An 18,378-nucleotide genomic window follows, 5' to 3' on the forward strand; every position below is an offset into this window, starting at 1 on the left:
TAAAGCCAAGGAAATCTTAGCAATTGACACAGACTTATATTGTTTCTTTGGAAGTTTTTTGGCAGTAGTTCAACCTTTGAGTTACTCAATGCTTCAGCAAAGGCATGGTGGCACCCTCTTGAAGAAATGCTAAAGGAGGCTACTGAGAGAATTTTGCTGAGGAAATGTTGCTTTAGGGACTTATATGCCATGGGCAAACTAGAAAATGTCTGCCTTTCAATAGCCTGCAGTCACTCACACCAGCAACATTCATCAAACATGGAGCTGTCCCTAGACAATAAAATATACTACATATAGTAGAGTCAGTGGTTAAAGTAGATTGAAACAGGAGGGGGAACTTTTATTATACCAGACATGGAGGAGGGAAAGCTCTAGGGGGTGCTGCTTGACAAAGCCAGGAACAGGAGGATTCCCTTCTGCCTCCACATAACCCTTGAAGCACAGAGTAGAACCAGCTCTAAATCTATCTGCAGGTAAACAACCAGCCCTATGTGTGGAGGAATTTGAATTACTCTGAATCAGTTTGGCCATCTTCATGAATCAGGCAAAATTGCACTTACTAACATATATATTTATATACTAATATAATACACACAGAGACACTGTATCTGTTAGAAGGAATGTGACACATAGTATAATGGATGTAATGGATTTAGGATGGGCTGTGGCTTTAAAAACCCCCAGGTCTATACTTGCAAACTGCAGCCCGCTTCTCCTCTTCCACCCTACTGCATTATCCCCACTGCTCGTGTGGGAAAGTGTTGAGATTCCACTTCTTCGCATATAGCACACTAGACAATCACAGTTATATATTAAGACACAGTCCCAAGCTGATTTAACATTCTAATTATATCTCATGTTCCTAAACTTCTGATTCAATTTATCATTTTTTTGCACCACCTCCTTTTGGGATTCCTTTTAATAAGTGCCTCTAAGTCAGCTGGAAATGGAGCACATAGTTTTTAGCTTCATGCTCCTGATGTATGTTTCTGGAATGGGTGCTTTATTTATCACTGCTTGTCTTTATGAAAATCTTGGCGGTCGTAGCAAATATTGATGTATTACTCAAGTAACTGAAGCTGAAGTAAAATGTATAGTCCATTATTGCAGTAATAGTCCAGAGGGATAATGCAGTGCTGATACCATAAATAACAGGAGATTGTTATTGTTCTGTGTCATAGCAATGCTGAAGTTCGTTTGCTTTTGCTGTGTTTATAGTCATATTTATCTCTCTTTCTATCTTGCTATCCAATTCCTAAGTAGCAATTGTAATAAAATTAGAAAAGAAAATCCTCCAAAGTACATGTCACGCTATTCTCCAGCTTTTACTGGGAAGAAAATGAAATTAGGAGGTATTAAAACAGTAGTATTTTTTTCATGTCGCTCAGTGGCGACAATTTTTTTTTCCTGGCTCTGTTGTGTGATAAACTCTAGGAAACTTTTGTTGTGCTCTTATCATTTATAATTGCAAGCACCACCATCTCCCACTTGTGACTGCAAAACATCTGTATGGCATCAACAGTAATGGCTCACACAAATGGGTAATATTCGGAGAGGGTTTAATGGATTTATTGCTGTCTTCTAAAGCCTGCCCTCCTCCCCTGTGCAGGGGAATGCACAAGGTCTGTTGCCAGGACACCATCTACAGCGGTAGAGCCAGGAGCAGCAGTTAGAGGGGCAGCCAGATTATACGTTATATCTATTTGGTCATCACTACAGCCTTGATGCCAGGAAGTCATGATGAACATTCCCTAGAAGAGAATGCTTAATTTATGAAAGTTGTCACTGGTGAGGTGATCTCTGATTTCCTGCCAGTAAAATGCTTAAAAGCTATCAACCAGTACATGTTCAAGCTTGGATCAAGAAATATTACAATTCTTAACATGACTTTGTCCTACCCTTGTCTGAAATGTAAAACTTTGAAATTGGGACAAACAGAAACAAATTCTGTGCTGGTGGACAACATCCACACAATCAGACCTTGTCTACGCTAGAGAAATATACAATTCAAAGATCAGTTCTAATCCCCCTCACAACCACATACAAATATGCCTCCAATGGTTTACATGCATGCTGTATACTAGTTAGACTGGATTTTATTTCAGTAGGACTAAATACAGTAAGAACTGTTTCAGCCTGCCCTGGTTTAGTGTCAGTGTGGACAGGCTGAAGCTGTCATAATAGCGCAAACTGTTCCAAAAGTCCTCCCAGGGATATCCAAGAATGCTCTGGCCCGTTCTTCAGTGGCAACTGGGACTGTTCAGAATACTGGCTCTGTCACCTGTCAGGCTAGCTGCACGCAGAACCCAGAGCTGGTTTCTGCTCTCCTAGCCCCTCAAGTACCCCATTCAAGCCAGGCCCAAGAGCAACTGACATGGAGCTCAGCTGTTCCTGGCTCTACCCAGTCCTTTACCCTCTGAACATGAATCCCTGTGTAGTGAAGATAGGGCTTCTGCTTTTCAGTTTTAACTAGTAAACCCGAATAAAACAAGCCTGATACAAAACAAACAAACAAAAAAGAAATCTGTGTTTATCCAATAAACACCAGAAAAACAGCAGAAATGGTTACTGGTATCTAAGGGCTTGTCTCCAAGGAGCAATAATGCTGACTACAGGAGTATGATTTGTAAAGCACGCTAACATGTTGAACATTAATTGCTCTGTGTAGACCATGCTGCTGCACACTAAAGGTTCTCTAGTGCGCTTTAACGTAGTTCTGTTTGAAACTGTACTATGTTGAAGGGCACTAGAGGACATTACAAAGAGATTACTCATTACAGTAAAAGAATGGCCATACTGGGTGAGGCCAATGGTCCATCGAGACCACCACTCTGTCTTTTGACAGTAGCCAGCACCAGATGCCTCAGAGGAAAAAACAGAACAGGGCAATTAGCAAGTGATTCATCCCATGTCATCTGATCCCAGCTTTTGGCAGTAAGAGGTTTAGGGATGCCCAGAGCATGGGGTTGCATCCCTGACCATCTTGTCTAATACGTGTTGATGAACCTATCCTCCATTAACTTATCCAGTTCTTTTTTGAACTCAGTTTACTTTTGGCCTTCACAACATCCCCTGGCACCGAGTTCCAGTGGTTGGCTGTGCACTGTGTGAAGTACTACCTCCTTTTGTTTGCTTTATATGTGATACCTATTAATTTCATTGAATGACACCTGATTCTTGTGTTGTGTAAGGGGTTAATAACACTTCCCAATTCACTTTCTCCACATCATTCATGATTTTATAGACCTCTATCAGATCCCCCCTTAGTCAACTCTTTTCTACACTGAACAGTCCCAGTGTTTTTAATCTCTCCTTGGGTGGAAGCTGTTCCATATCCGTATTCACTTTTGTTGCCCTTCTTTGTAGCTCTTCCAATTCTAACATATCTTTTTTGAGATGGGGCAACCAGAACAGTATGTAGTTTTCAAAGTGTGGGTGTACCATGGATTTACATAGATGCATTATGATATTTTCTGTTTAATTATCTATTCCTTTCCTAATGGTTCCTAACATTCTGCTCGCTTTTTTGACTGCTGCTGCACGTTGAGCTGATGTTTTCGGAGAACTATCCATGATGACTCCAAGAGCTCTTCCTTGAGTGGTAACAGCTAATTTAGACACCATCATTGTATATGTATAGTTGGGATTATGTTTTCCATGTGCATTACTTGGCATTTATCAACACTGAATTTCATCTGATACTTTGTTGCCCAGTCACCCAGTTTTGTGAGCTCCCTTTGTAGATCTTCACAGTCTGCTTTGGATTAACTATCTTTAGTAATTTTGTATCATCAGCAAATATTGCACCTCATTATTCATCCCCCTTTTCCAGATCATTTATGAATACGTTGAACAGCAGTGGTCCCAGTACAGATCTTTGAGGAACCCTGCTATTTACCTCTCTCCACTGTGAAAACTGACCACTTATTCCTCTCTTTGTTTCCTGTCTTTTAACCAGCTACTGATCCATCAGAGGACTGTCCGTCTTAACTCATGACTGCTTATTTTGCTTAAGCATCTTTGGTGTGGGACCTTGTCAAAAGCTTTCTGAAAGTCCAAGTACGCTATGTCAACTGGAACAAACTTGTCCACATGTTTGTTGATGCCCTTAGAGCAGTGGTTCCCAAAATTGTTCCACCGCTTGTGCAGGGAAAGCCCCTGCCAGGCCGGGCTGGATTGTTTACCTGCTGCTTCTGTAGGTTTGGCCGATCGCGGCTCCCAGTGGCTGTGGTTTGCTGCTCCAGGCCAATGGGAGCTGCTGGAAGCGGCGCGGGCCGAGGGTCATACCGGCTGCAGCTTCCAGCAGCTCCCATTGGCCTGGAGCAGCGAACTGCAGCCACTAGGAGCCACGATCGGCCGAACCTGCAGATGCAGCAGGTAAACAAACCGGCCCGGCCCAGCCTGGCAGGGGCTTTCCCTGCACAAGCGGCGGAACAATTTGGGAACCACTGCCTTAGAGAATTCCAATGGCTTGGTGAGGTGAGCCATGTTGACTCTTCCCCAACATAGCATGTTCATCTATGTGTCTGATAAGTCTGTTCTTTACTATAGTTTCAACTGTTTTGCCTGGTACTGAAGTTAGGCTTATTGGCCTTTAATAGCCAGGATCACCTCTGGAGCCTTTTTTAAAATTCAGTGTTACATTAGCTGTCCTCCAGTTATCTGGTACAGAGGCTGGTTTAAATGATAGGTTACATACCATAGTTAGTAGTTCTGCAATTTCATATTTGAGTTCCTTCAGAACTCTTGGTTGAATACCATCTGGTCCTGATGACTCATTACTGCTTAATTTGTCTATTTGTTCTAAAACCTCCTCTTCTGACACCTCAATGTGGGACAGTCCTTCAGATCTGTGACCTAAAAAGAATGGCTAAAGTGTGGGAATCTCCCTCACATTCTCTTCAGTGAAGATCAATGAAAAGAATTAATTTAGCTTCTCCGCAACAGCCTTGTCTTCTTTGAGAGCTTCTTTAAAACCTTGATTGTCCAGAGGAATCACTGATTGTTTGGTAGGCTTCTTGCTTCTGAAGTACTTTAAAAAATTGCTATTACTTTTTGTATCTTTTGCTAGTTGCTCTTCAAATTCTCTTTTGGCCTGTGTAAGTATATGCTAATCATATACTACTGCAATGAGAAATGTATATAATACAGAAACCCCTGAAAACCACTGCTTTTTGGACATGTACATAAAACTCAAAAATTATTCACAATAACCCTCTCCAAAAATGAAATTAATAAACCTCCTAAAACAGACACCCTAACTAACGGAGCAACAACAAAACTGTGAAATAACAATTTAAAAACTTTTTTAGTTAGGATGCTACAGGGGATCATCTGGAAAATACAAACAGCAACAACAAAAGATGGTTAATTCATGGACAGACTGATACACCCATGGAGATCAGCACACATACACATGCATAGAGAGTCATTCCCACCCAAATGTTTCCTTTACTCAGGGTTGCCCTGGAGACTCAGACCCTTTCTGAGCAGGATCTCCTACTCTCCAGAGTGCTGAAAAAGAGAGAGAAAAAAATCCCAAAGCAGGGTAATCAATGGACTTCACAGTAACGCTTCTCTCTCCCCCCAAGTTAATCTACTTTCCCGTATTGCACCAGCACTCATGTGTTGCCTCTCTTCATCCCTCCAGGACTGATACCAGGGCTCTTCCAAAATAGGTAGGGGAAGGAAAGCAAGTAGAACTATATGGTTCACATGGAGGGGCCTGGAGGGATGCATGCTAGCCAGATCTGCACTCAGACGACTCCCAGGTCTGACTCTCACGAGCGTACACAAATGAGAAAAGATCAGTTAGATAAGCGAGAAAACAAAGCATCCACAAGCATAACTAGCAAAGACAACAGAAGAGAACAACATGAAAAAAACAAAAATATAGACTGAGTGAAAAATGATAAAACCAGACTCTTCCCCTTCTGGCAGGATGTGCTCTTCATAATGTATTTAGCTCCAGAGTTGGTCCAGCAGGAGATCTAAAGGATCCACTGTGCCTTTTGTAGGGCATGCCCCCTGCCCTTCATAAGGCAAGTATAGCTCCTTGTGCTGGACAAAGTCATTTAAAGTAGGCAAAATAACAAACTTAGAACAATAAAGTGTGAACAGATGCTAATGTGCACTATGTACCATAGAAACTATACATCTGCTTCTGGTACCAGTGCCAGGAAATATGAGAAAGGTACTCACATCGTGTTGCATCTGTAACAGCTCGGAATGGCACCAGTGGTGGGGTGGAGCAAACCTGCAGTGGTTCAGAACATGAATCATCAGGGTTAGTATGGACACAATGAACTATTTCTATCCCACTAGTTCAGTTAGGAATCATTCAATTCTCTGTTGGAGAGACAGTTTCAGAGACTACAACCAACTAGTAAAGGAGGTTACTCAAAAAGGGTCAAGTGATAACAGGACCAATGAAACCAAGCTAATTTCTTTTAGTCTGTGGGTTCTTCTCCATGTCCTGCTGCATTCATTATTGTGTAGCCAGTTAATTCAGAATGTATTATTAAGAGGTATGGAAAAAAATTGCTCTGTTTTGGAACGGAGCTATGTATTCAATGGGAACATAAATACCTTGTTTCAATGAGATTCCTTATGTTTTCACTGCAGAGCTCTCCTGCCGTTTCTCGCAAGGAAGCTTTTCAAAGGAATTCACTTAGATTTCCCTGTAATCAAGAGAGCCACATGATATTTGTTTCATGCTACTCATGTTCTTGACTCACACATGGAGTTAGTTTATTCACAAGCAGCAGGAAATCTTAAAGGGCTTTACTGCAGAGGATCAGCAGAGCAGGTTATCTAAGTCAGTGACAAGAACTGTGGCCATATTCATTTCTGGGGGCAAGAAGGGGAAGAAAAGGAGGGAAACATTTCATAGGATGTTCAAAATAACTAATGGTTATCAGCCTTCCTTTTTTTAATTAAAGATTTTTATATAAAAAGTGTCTATTGTGGGACTACCTTACAATCTAAAGGCATACTCAGTACGTCTGAAAGCGGCGTGATGAAGTTCAAGTAACCTGTGCTAAGGTATATGGAAATCTATCATAAATTGTCAGTTTTGCAGAATTAATTTTCTTTCACCATTATAAAACTTTATTATAGTCAGTGCAAATATTTTAAATCAAATAACTCTACACACACACCCCCACCCCCTGCCCACTCCCCACCGTGCATTAAGGCCAGTTGTGAGACTCTTATTCATGTTGAATAGTTCCATGGGCCATGAGTTGTTCCACTAAAGTCAAGGAAAGGACCTATGAAGTAAGGTGAAGAGGGGTATCACAATCCATAATTGTGATAATTTGTAATGCTGAATACATGTACTGCCCCCACTGAGATAATTAATTGCTGTAATTAAATCTAATCTCAGTTCAGAGCCTGTAATCCCATTCAGAGTTCCCATCCCAGGGCAGAGCTGCCTTGTGTAGGTTTATGAATCTTAGGAGGGGGAACAGTTAGTCCTAATTGTGTTTTGTTTTGCAAAGAGCAGGTGTGAATGGTTAGGTTAACACGACTGTATTGTGATCATCACATGGCTGGTGGTTTTTCCCCCCTACTTAAACAATTTTAATGCATAACATATTTTTAACCATTTTTGTATACACAGAATATACCTTTATATGCTAAAGATATGTATAATTCCAATTCATAGTGAAGATTCTGCAGGCTTGATTCTGCTTCATGCCAAAATATATCAGGAGTAGCTTCACTGATATCCATGGAAAAGCGGCAAAGAGTCATGTGGCACCTTATAGACTAACAGATGTATTCGAGCATAAGCTTTCATGGGTGAATACCCACTTCGTCAGATGCATCATTTACGCTGATGTAAATGAAATCAGATGTAGCCCCCAGGGATCTGGTTTTTAAAATCGGGCATATGCATGAAGCAGTCCAAAATGCAAAAGCAATTGCTTGCATAATTTACGAATCATTGGCTATTTTGTCAGGCAGCTTTTTTTTATTTGCACATGGAATGGCAATAAATTATGCCCAGATTAGCAAACCTTACCACAGGTTCTTCTTCTTCTTCTTCTTCTTCTTCTTCTTCTTCTTCACAAAGATGATATGCTGTTTGGTTAGAGTATCCACTGTGCAATGAGTTTTCTCATAAGAACAGTAGCCAATTAATTCATTTTATCATCCATTTATCAGTGTGTTATGTAGTCTTATGGTCAATTCATAAGTTATTTCATATATAATTAATGTAAAATAAATAGATTTAAATTGTAGGATTGTAGAAGTATAAGATTTACAAGTATTTAGGAGTGACAAATGTGTACTAGATATATAAGTGAAGCAGGGCTGGAATGCAAGGCTTATGGGCTGTAACATTTTAGCTTAGCCATATTAGGCCATAAGCTTAAGAATGCTTGACATGAGTGGATGACCTAGTAATAACCCTATGCCAGTAAGGTCACAAGTTTACTGTAAAAGATGTGCCAATAGGTAAAGTTACAAAAAACTAGATTGCAACAAGCATCCAGATATTGTCCAAGATCATGAGACACCTTATTATACCATAATGGAATATCCTGTCCTGACTGCAGGGTACATGTTGTGTGTAGATGCTAGTGAGAATAAGAGGAACTAAGAAACAACTTATGAAAAATGGGACACCCCAACATTCATGGGTTATGGAAGTACACATAAGGAAAAGAGGGTTGAACCTCTCATGCAAATGTATAAGTTATTAGGTATGGTCAGAACAACAATATAAAAGAGGTTCTCTGGTTGGGTAGAAGTGGGAAGACCCCACAGGACAACCCCATGGGATGACCCCATGGAAAACTCCAGCAGAAACCATCCCTCTGGGATGATTGTCTGTTGAGAGATCCACCAGACCCTAGAAAATCTTTGAGGATGTGAGTATGACCACAGTCTTAGTCACTGCATGGCTTTTTGTAGGATTTCTATATGCCTGGGTATTGCAACTTTACTTATTGCTTTCATAAAATCTGTAGTACAGATAAGACTTTGTACTTGTGATTGTGTCTGTGGTCACGATCCTTGGACTCCGTGTGTTCCAAGAGTCTCCAAATTTAAGAAAAGCACCAGAGGTGATTTTCACTCTGGTGAGCTTGAAATTGTAGAAACAGGAGCGCACCTATGATAATTTAATACACAATTACTAAATTCAATCTAAATTAAAAAAAGCTGCAGAACACTGATATATGAAAGATTATGATGATTGTGACGCTGGCAGATCAGGTCATGTCAGAGTGTATTCAGGCCAATTCACTTGCGTATTAGCATAGATCAAAGCGATTGTTAAATCTCCTACTCTCCAGAGTGCTGAAAGAGAGAGAGAGAAAAAAAGTGTATTGGGTGTCTAAACTTCATAAAATTAATGGAATGTTACATACATTGTGTATACTTATCTGTGTCCTGACATAACGTGATAGCAAACATTTACATTGTGAATACTCCTGTGACTAAAGACCTCATCAGACATCAAAGAAGCCTTGTGGAATGCTAACAAAGGACCTTATCAGAAAAAATGCTAATTCCAAAACAAATGGCCATTGTGTGTGAGGACTGGAGGTCAGAGACTCAAAGTGCATTCTTCACTCACCATCATCAGTGAAAAGCCAATGTGGATAGAGACACTGTCTGCTTGTGAGGTAGGCACTCACAGTTGTGAGCGTGACAGTGATGTTAAAAAACAAAGGGATTCAGGGTATAGATTAGCATAAAATACTAGGAACTCTCCCAAGATCGGTTGCTCTAGCATTCAATCTAATAAAAGGAATGATATCTTCCTGTGACTTCTGCATTCTGCTCAACTGTTAGTTTTTCAGATGCCTCATCTTCTCACCCCTCCCCTATCCAATTTGTCTGTTTTGTTCATCTATCCCATTTTATCTGTCCTATCTGCAGCCTATAAACTGAGGCAGGGGTTGTCTCTATTGTGACTTGTTTGTACAATGGTTCAGGATTGAAAGTTCCTAGGTGCTACAAAAATACCAATAAATAATAATTCATGGGATTAATTTGAAATAATTGCAGAAAACCACTGATGTTTTTCTGCTAGTCAATTTTCCTTCTCATTAAGAAACCATGAATTTCCCTAAAAGGTGCAGTCCAAATTCTGGCCTCATTCCAGCAAGGCACTTAAACAGATGCTTAACTTGGGTGTTTTGGCTCTAGGGCTATTAAATATACATTTTTGTTTTAAAACTCTTTTCTTGTGATGTACAACAGCTCAACTTTTTTTGCTTGAAGTTAAAAGGGAAAAACCCTTCAAGTAGACACTAAACCTGGAATATTTCAGCATACAGGATGAAATGTTAGGTAATTTATGAGTGACTGCAAAAATCCTAAACTGCTGGAGACGGGACACTAGATTGGGAGGGCTCTGAGTTACTACAGAGAATTCTTTCCCAGATATCTGCCGGGGTTCTCGCCTACATGCTCAGAATCTAACTGATCACCATAATTGGGATTGGGAAGGCTTTTTCCCCCAGGTCAGATTGGCTGAGACCCTGGGGGGTTTTGTCTTCCTCTGCATCATGGGTCACAGATCACTTGCAGATTTAAAATAGTGTAAATGGTGAATTCTCTGTAACTTGATGTCTTTAATACATGATTTGAGGATTTCAGTAACTCAATCAGAGGTTAGGGGTCTATTTCAGGAGTGGGTAGGTGAGGTTCTGTGACCTGCAATGTGCAGGAGGCAGACTACATGATCATGATGGTCCCGTTTAACCGTAAAGTCTATAAGTCTATGAGATTGTAAACTGGGGTTACAATAGAAGATGTTATGCAATTTTATGTATAGCACCTGGAACTGATGCTGAAGTATAATAAGCAAACTTATGATGATAATGTTTGGACCTAAGCTATTGCAGCACTGTTGCTCACTGCTTAATATCTATTTGCTCTCTACTGTGGATTACTGAGAGATAGTGACAGCATTGCTTCAGCGTATTCCTTCCAAAACCAAAAAAGGCAGAAGAAATATATTAGTATAAATTAGCATCTGTCAGACACCAAAAATGCATGATGCTCCAATCTACTTCAAATGTTCAGGTTGGACAGCTGCCATTTTGCATGATAGCAGATGTCCCAGCTGGCACACACACAAAAAACTCCCCCCCCCCCCCCGCAAAAACTTTTAACTGAGGAATTATGCCACGTACTGTCATTACATTAACCAGCATAGAATTGCATAGATGTTAAAATCAGATACCACCCTTCAGACACAGAGGTACCTCTTCAGCAGAAGACTCATTTTATTAAAGAAATAGAAATGTTTGCTGGCAAGAAGTTGGGATTTTGTTGATTTTCTGATAAGATCTGGGAAATATGATAATCTGGGTCATCAGTATTTTGTCTTTTTTGTTTCTAACGCTCTCTGTTGAATACAGCTGCCCAACTTTTTTTCCCCCCTCTTTATTTTTTTTTTTTTGGTATTTCCAGACACAGTCAATACATTTGTGCTTTCTTCAGTTCTGTAGACAGTCTGTTGAGTATATTCATACTTAGGATCTGTACCTTATTTTAGATTTTTACCTATCTCGATCTTTCAACATTTTGATTTTATTTCAACTTATTATAATAATACTGCTACCACAAAAGCCTAAACATGAAACTGAGGTTATAGAAAAGGCTTTTGGCTGTATGCTATAGTAATCCCACATCATTCTGGGACTTCTGCTTTATTAGCATTTTAGGTCCCTCTCATTTTGACCCCAATTCAGTGAAGCACTTAAGCATGTGTTTAAGTCCCATTGGCTTCAATGGGACGTAAGCACATGCTTAGCTGCTTTCCTGAATAGAACCTTTGTCTTTTCCTCCGAATGTTGTCCAACATTTGAACCTTAATATGTTGCAATGTGTTTGTATATTATTTTGTGTGAAGAACATTAACTCTTCTAAGGGTACCTGGAGAAAGTGGAATTTCATGTTTGTTTTTGCATTTGTAATCCTAAGTTTTGAGTTTCCTTTTACTTCCTAGAAACCAAATAAATACCTCTGAAAATGGAGATGTTTACAAGGCCCAGGGCAAGCTTGGGTATTGTCTGAAAATTATGACCAATAATGGTACAGTCTCAAAATCACTTCTTTTCCAGCGGACACCAATTTATTGGTCATTTGGGAATCATATATCACCAGTGGGCCAAATTCTGCCTACAGCTGTATGTACATACAACTCCCATGTATTTTAATGAAAATTACATGTTTATAAGTGACTGAAGAATTTGGCTTCGTTTCCTCACCAGTATTGATGGGTAAGCAAAGTATTTGGACGAGAGAGGAAGATACTCACAGAATATCAACATCCCCAATTTATACAATTTCTGGAACCCTCTTACATTTTAAAATACTACCTTTTACACCATGTTCCAAATAGTCACTTAGGAAAACCTCACAAACCATCTTTCCAAGGGAATTTCCATTCAGTTGTACAACTGACAATTCTGCCATCACAGACCATATATTTCAGTCCTTATGCAGGCAAAAGTTATGCTGAACTTAATATCATTTGAGCCTGATTCTGTAAACATATCAGAGGGAAGAGAGGAACAGCTGTCATTTGATTCTTTTTCTCTTGTCAAGTTCTTTGTGAAAACAAAACCTAGAATTGTGATGGTCGTTTTAAGTCACAGCTTCTGTTTCAAAGCTGTGTTCTGGTTTTATAGGGCAAAAGGTAAATCTTTTTGAGAAGATTTTACAAAATATAGCAGCCGTGCTGCTGTATTTGTTTGTTACAGACTGTGGATGTAATAGAATCAAATTATCCTTCACGCATACTTTCTTCATAACGTATACCTACCCCTAAGCAGTCAGAATTATAATGCATCATGTTCAACTGTCCACTTGAATGTCATAAATACCTTTATTAGCATTGTTGGCAGGTTGTTAAACAGAACAGATTCACTGAATACACACTTTAGTTTATTCTTAGCCAAACAGCCCTACATAAAAGCACATATTCATAACTTAAAGTGATTTAAGTCACTCAGCAAAAAACTTTTTTAAAAAAATATTTAATTACTTTTTATAATTTGTCATTTATCCATGACAGAATTCAATAAAAACACTTGAGCTACTCGTGAGGAGAAAAAGTGTGAATAACAATTTGATTTGTGCTTACAAATGCACTGATGCCTCTAGGAAACCTGGAGAACCAGACTATTTAGAAAGAATTTGGCTTAGATACTGTAACAAAGTTCCTCCTCTGCCTTAGTGGGTCCTGTGCTTATTGGCGGATTTTCTCGCCTCAGAGGTTCACGGCAGCCCTCAGTTGGCCGCTTTTGTGGCTCAACTCTGCTGTTCACTCAGTTAGCCTCATCACTGGCCAGCATGGGGAAAGGAAGAAGAACAATCCCCACAGTCTCTGCTGATCCACATAGTGGATCAGGGAACAGGCCAGAGACCTTCCCCTCTGGTGAAAACCACAGTCCTAGTCAACTCCTCTGGTATCAAGTAGGGAGTTGGGGGGGATGGAGGGATGGGCGGAACCCGGGCCCACCCTCTACTCCGGGTTCCAGCCAAGGATCCTGTGGATTACAGCTGTCTATAGTGGCTCCTGTAACAGCTGCGTGACAGCTACAACGCCCTGGGCTACTTCCCCATGGCCGTCTCCCAACACTATCTTTATTCTCACCACAGGACCTCCCTCCTGATGTCTGATAATGCTTGTACTACTCAGTCTTCCAGTAGTACACCTTCTCACTCTCAGCTTCTTGCGCCCCTTGCTCCCACCTCCTCGCACGCACCACAAACTGAAGTGAGCTCCTTTTTTAAACCCAGATGCCCTGATTAGCCTGCCTTAATTGATTCTAGTGGCTTCTTGATTGGCTGCAGGTGTTCTAATCAGCCTGTCTGCCTTAAATGTTTCCAGAAAGTTCCTGATTGTTCTGGAACCTTCCCTGTTACCTTACCCAGGGAAAAGGGATCTACTTAACCTGGGGCTAATATATCTGCCTTCTATCACTCTCCTGTAGCCATCTGGCCCGACCCTGTCACAATACAGAAATATGTTTTCCAGGGGGGTGTATCTATTCCTCATTCTGAATTATTAAATCTATGTGAATGAAAACAGAATATCTAATGCTTAAAATTGTAATTAGAGGCAACATAAAAGGTAAAATATAAGCATTTAAAAATAAGTAAAATCCAATAAAGCAATAAAACAATATTGCTCTTGAAAAAAAATCAGTGGTGATAACAATATTTATTATTTTAAACTCCTAAAATGTGTGTTAGATAAAGCCGGTCAAAATTTTCCATTAAAAGCTTTTCTTCCCCTTTCAAATAGAAAATGGCCCTTTGAAAAAATAGAAATGTTTGAAAAAAAAATAAAATAAATGCATTTTCTGGTTTTTAGTTGACAAAACCACATAAAGTCATTTCCCAACCAGTTTGAGTGCTATTCATCAGACATGAAAAGTCTAGCCCCTATCCCAGAAAGATTACTGTCCAGGATTCTGACACTGCAGTCTTGTCCAAGTGGGAAGACACTTACACCTATGCAGGCTCCATGAAGTCAATGGAGCAGGGCCTACATTTTAGATGTGACACAATTAGTATGTGTGGCAAAGACAAGGGGAAAAAAGATAGGAGGATGAGGTTTGCAGTAATGTGATCGCACGGTTATTCAGTTTTGGGTGTGCATGTTTTGGTGGTTCTGGAGAATTTGTTTTTTTTTAAAACAAAACTACAACAACAAAGTAACTAAGATGAGAGTGAGAAAGAGTTTTAATGACTAATTTATGGTGGTCAGCACTGCGGAAGTGAGGAAGGATTTAAATGACATGAGGGTTATTGCTTGGCTGACCAGAGTAGATAGAGCATTCTCTAAATCAGGGAGTGGATGAAAAAAGGTTGCAAAGATTCCTGGACGAAAAATGGAATATTAAAATAAATGTTTGCATTTTCCATCCTGCAAGGAAAGTGGGAGAGGGAAGAAAGGGCTGCAACAATATCTCCTTTCTTCCATTGGGTGTTATGCAGAGAGAAGAGAGTAATGAAGCTGACCTCTGCTGTTTAGGTAACTAACCTTCTTCACTGCACCCACTGTAGGGGGAAGAGAGCAACCTGGTGATGAGTTGGGGAAGGGAGAGATGAGGTCTCCGGAGAAACTAAAAGCTTGACCAAAATTGACCAAAATAGCTATTCTGGAATAACTATTCCACTAGAGCTGTTCAGGAATAACTTCTGTAATGGGGTCTAAAAACCTAATACTGAGCATAGACAGATAGGGGAGGAGAATCTCTTACGTTTACAAGCAAGCAGTTTGACCACACCCCCACACAGTTGCCAGTCAAGGAGACAGGCACCCACAGCTATAACCAGTGGAGGGAACAAGGCTTGCTATAAAGGGGAGAGTAGACAAAGGAAAGGGGAGGCACAAAGGCCTGGGACAGCCAAGGGGAGGCAGCCTTGCACCAGGCTGCCTCCAGGAAAGTAACCAAGAAACAAAAGCAGACTGTAAGCCTAAAACTGAAGGACTTCTAGCCTGAATTAGAGGTGAGGGTCCAGGAATTGACCTGATTGAAGACAAGGTAAGGAGGATCAGCCAGGAAAAGCTGGGGCCCCTCAAAAGCCCACACCAAGGGACCATGACACTCCCCATTTGGACACTCTTATTAAGGGATAAGAGACCGTATCTGCACAAGGAGTTGTTCTGAAATAGCTATAATGCTTTAAATTTACTCCCTGTCTTCTTCTGTAATAACTTCCCTATGTAGACAAGCTGTGTAGAGTGCATCTAAGAGAGAAACAGGGGAGTAAGGTTTTCAAAAGTGCTTTTGTGATTAAGGAGCCCAAATTTAATAGACTTTCAAGGTAACTATTGCTCCTAAGTCACCTAGGTGCTTTTGAAAATCGCATACAGAAAATTTAGCTTCATGAAGGGCAGAAAAAAGGTCCAAATTTCTTGGTCAAAGTATAGTCAAGATCCAGACTCCAGAGAAAATAATAATAAAAATAATAACAATAATGATGATAATAAGAAAATAAAAAGATTTTGGGATCCATTCAAAAGGTGTCTGGCAGTCCAGATTTGGCCCATAGTCCGCCTATTGATTCCTCCTCCTATGGTAATGCTAAACCTGTAGATCCATTTGAGTCACAGGCCTTCAGTGCAGTCTTTTTTAAGTTCTGCCTGATGAAAATTATGTAGCATGAGGAGATCTGACTCTGCACACTGTGATGAGATGGCTGAGCAAAGATAGAGTTTTTCTGAGGTATGGCAATTGGAGCTTCCATGCAGACTAACTGGTGAAGGCTTAATGACTGAGATAAGACTGAGGTAATGTTGTACGGGTTGGGAAAAGCAACCAGAAGAGTTATGAAGATTATAACAGTGCACCTGACAGAAGGAGTACTTCCACCATTTGTGATGCATGTGGGAAACTTAACATAATGTGGGAAACGTATTCGATCATTGGCCAATCCTCAGTGCATTAATTAAACAGTGCTTTATATAAAGGACTCTAATCTGAACAGGCTGCTTATTCATTTCTAGGTGTAGGGTAAGTTATTGGTTATAATTTATAAAACACTAAAAGATTTAGGACTTGTCTACCTAACATTTGCAAGTTCCTCTCACTCAATATGACAGAGTCATAACGGCAGTTAGTGGAGGTGTCCCTAGCTAGCAGCTCTCTAGTTAACAAGGAAAGGAAATGACAGGCTATTTTCAATGAGTCATAGAATGCCTCTGGAATATATTCCCCTCCTTAGTCCATCAGCGCCTAGATTTATTAACCTTTCAAGGGATGATGCAAAGCTCACATATTTAGAATGGTTTATATTTTGATAACTATACATTAGTTGCTATATAGAGCCTACACCAGTTTATTGCAACTAGAGCTGGCCAAACTGTTTATTATTAATAATATTAACTAGAATTGCTTGGAAGATGTTTTTGGTCCCTGCCCCCCCCCTCAAAAAAAGATGAAAAATTTTATGTCAAAATTCTTTTAAAGTTTTTGGAATTTCACTGAAAATCCAATAACCAAAATTTCAGTTTTAGTTTTATTTCACTGACAAAAACCCACAAAATGTATCCAAAAGCAGACATTTTCCAGTGAAATGTTCATTTTGACAAATAAGACATTTTTTTCATCAAAAAGATTTCAAATGAAAAATGTTGACCATCTCAAATACTAACTCCTCTTTGTTTAGTGAGGTGTTCATGACTTGATCCTGATTTTCTTCATGTTTATTTGTCACTTACAAGTATTTGCCAAATGAGTTGGGCAAATAACCTTCAGACAATGGGTTGTTCACAAATGATTCACTCTTCATTATTTGCATTATGTGGTTAGTCATGGAGGGCCAGGTTCTGTTTTGTTCAGGACCCTTGAAGTTCAAAGGCAGTGGAAAATTGCCAGATCTGACTCTGAATATATCACCAGAGTAGGAGATGGTTCAGATGGTGCAGCATATGTACAGGGCTCCTAACATAGGGGATACGTTGGGCATGGGGTGTGGCTGAGCTATGCTCTACTCTGGTTCTTTCCAGAAGGCACGTGCTTTCTTCTAGATCAGTGGTTCTTAAAGCCGGTCCGCCGCTTGTGCAGGGAAAGCCCCTGGCACGCCGGACCAGTTTGTTTACCTGCCGTGTCCACAGGTTCGGCTAATTGCGGTTCCCACTGGCCGCGGTTTGCCGCTCCAGGCCAATGGGGGCTGCGGGAAGCGGCGCGGGCCAAGGGATGTGCTGGCCGCCCTTCCCGCAGCCCCCATTGGCCTGGAGCAGCGAACCGCGGCCAGTGGGAGCTGCGATCGGCCGAACCTGCGGACGCAGCAGGTAAGCAAACTGGTCCGGTGCGCCAGGGGCTTTCCCTGAACAAGCGGCGGACCGGCTTTGAGAACCGCTGCCCTAGAACATTGTCAGGTGGCATCAATTACAGTACCCCCTGTGCTGCTTTAATCTATTCCAGCATAAGGGCTGGGAGCCATAAAAGGCTACCTAAAGTCTCCCACTGCTCCATGCACCACTGAGCAGAACCCCGATACTATGACAGCTTTTTGACTCGGTGACTGGAATGTCAATGCACTTTTCTGGTACAGTTTTTCAGACCAATAATCATGTGTTTAAATTTGTGAAACTTTCAGCGTCCACACAGTGTTCATGAACCCTGTCGGATAGCAGGGTGCTTGAAACTAACAACTAGTATGACCCCATGAAGCATAGCTAGTCAAATGTGGCACTTTTTTTGGCAAAGTGGATTTAATATTTTTAGTATTCAACCACCTCTGTTTGCACAGGCATTTACATTTTAGGAACAAACATGAACATACAGTCTTGGACTAAATTCTTTAGGTAACACTTACCCTTTTATGAACTCTCCCAAGTAAAATGGTAATTTGAAATGGCTGTTCCTACTGAAATTTAATCTGCTA

Source organism: Chelonia mydas, chromosome 3, assembly GCF_015237465.2.
Source record: "Chelonia mydas isolate rCheMyd1 chromosome 3, rCheMyd1.pri.v2, whole genome shotgun sequence".
Classification (NCBI taxonomy): Eukaryota; Metazoa; Chordata; order Testudines; family Cheloniidae; genus Chelonia; species Chelonia mydas.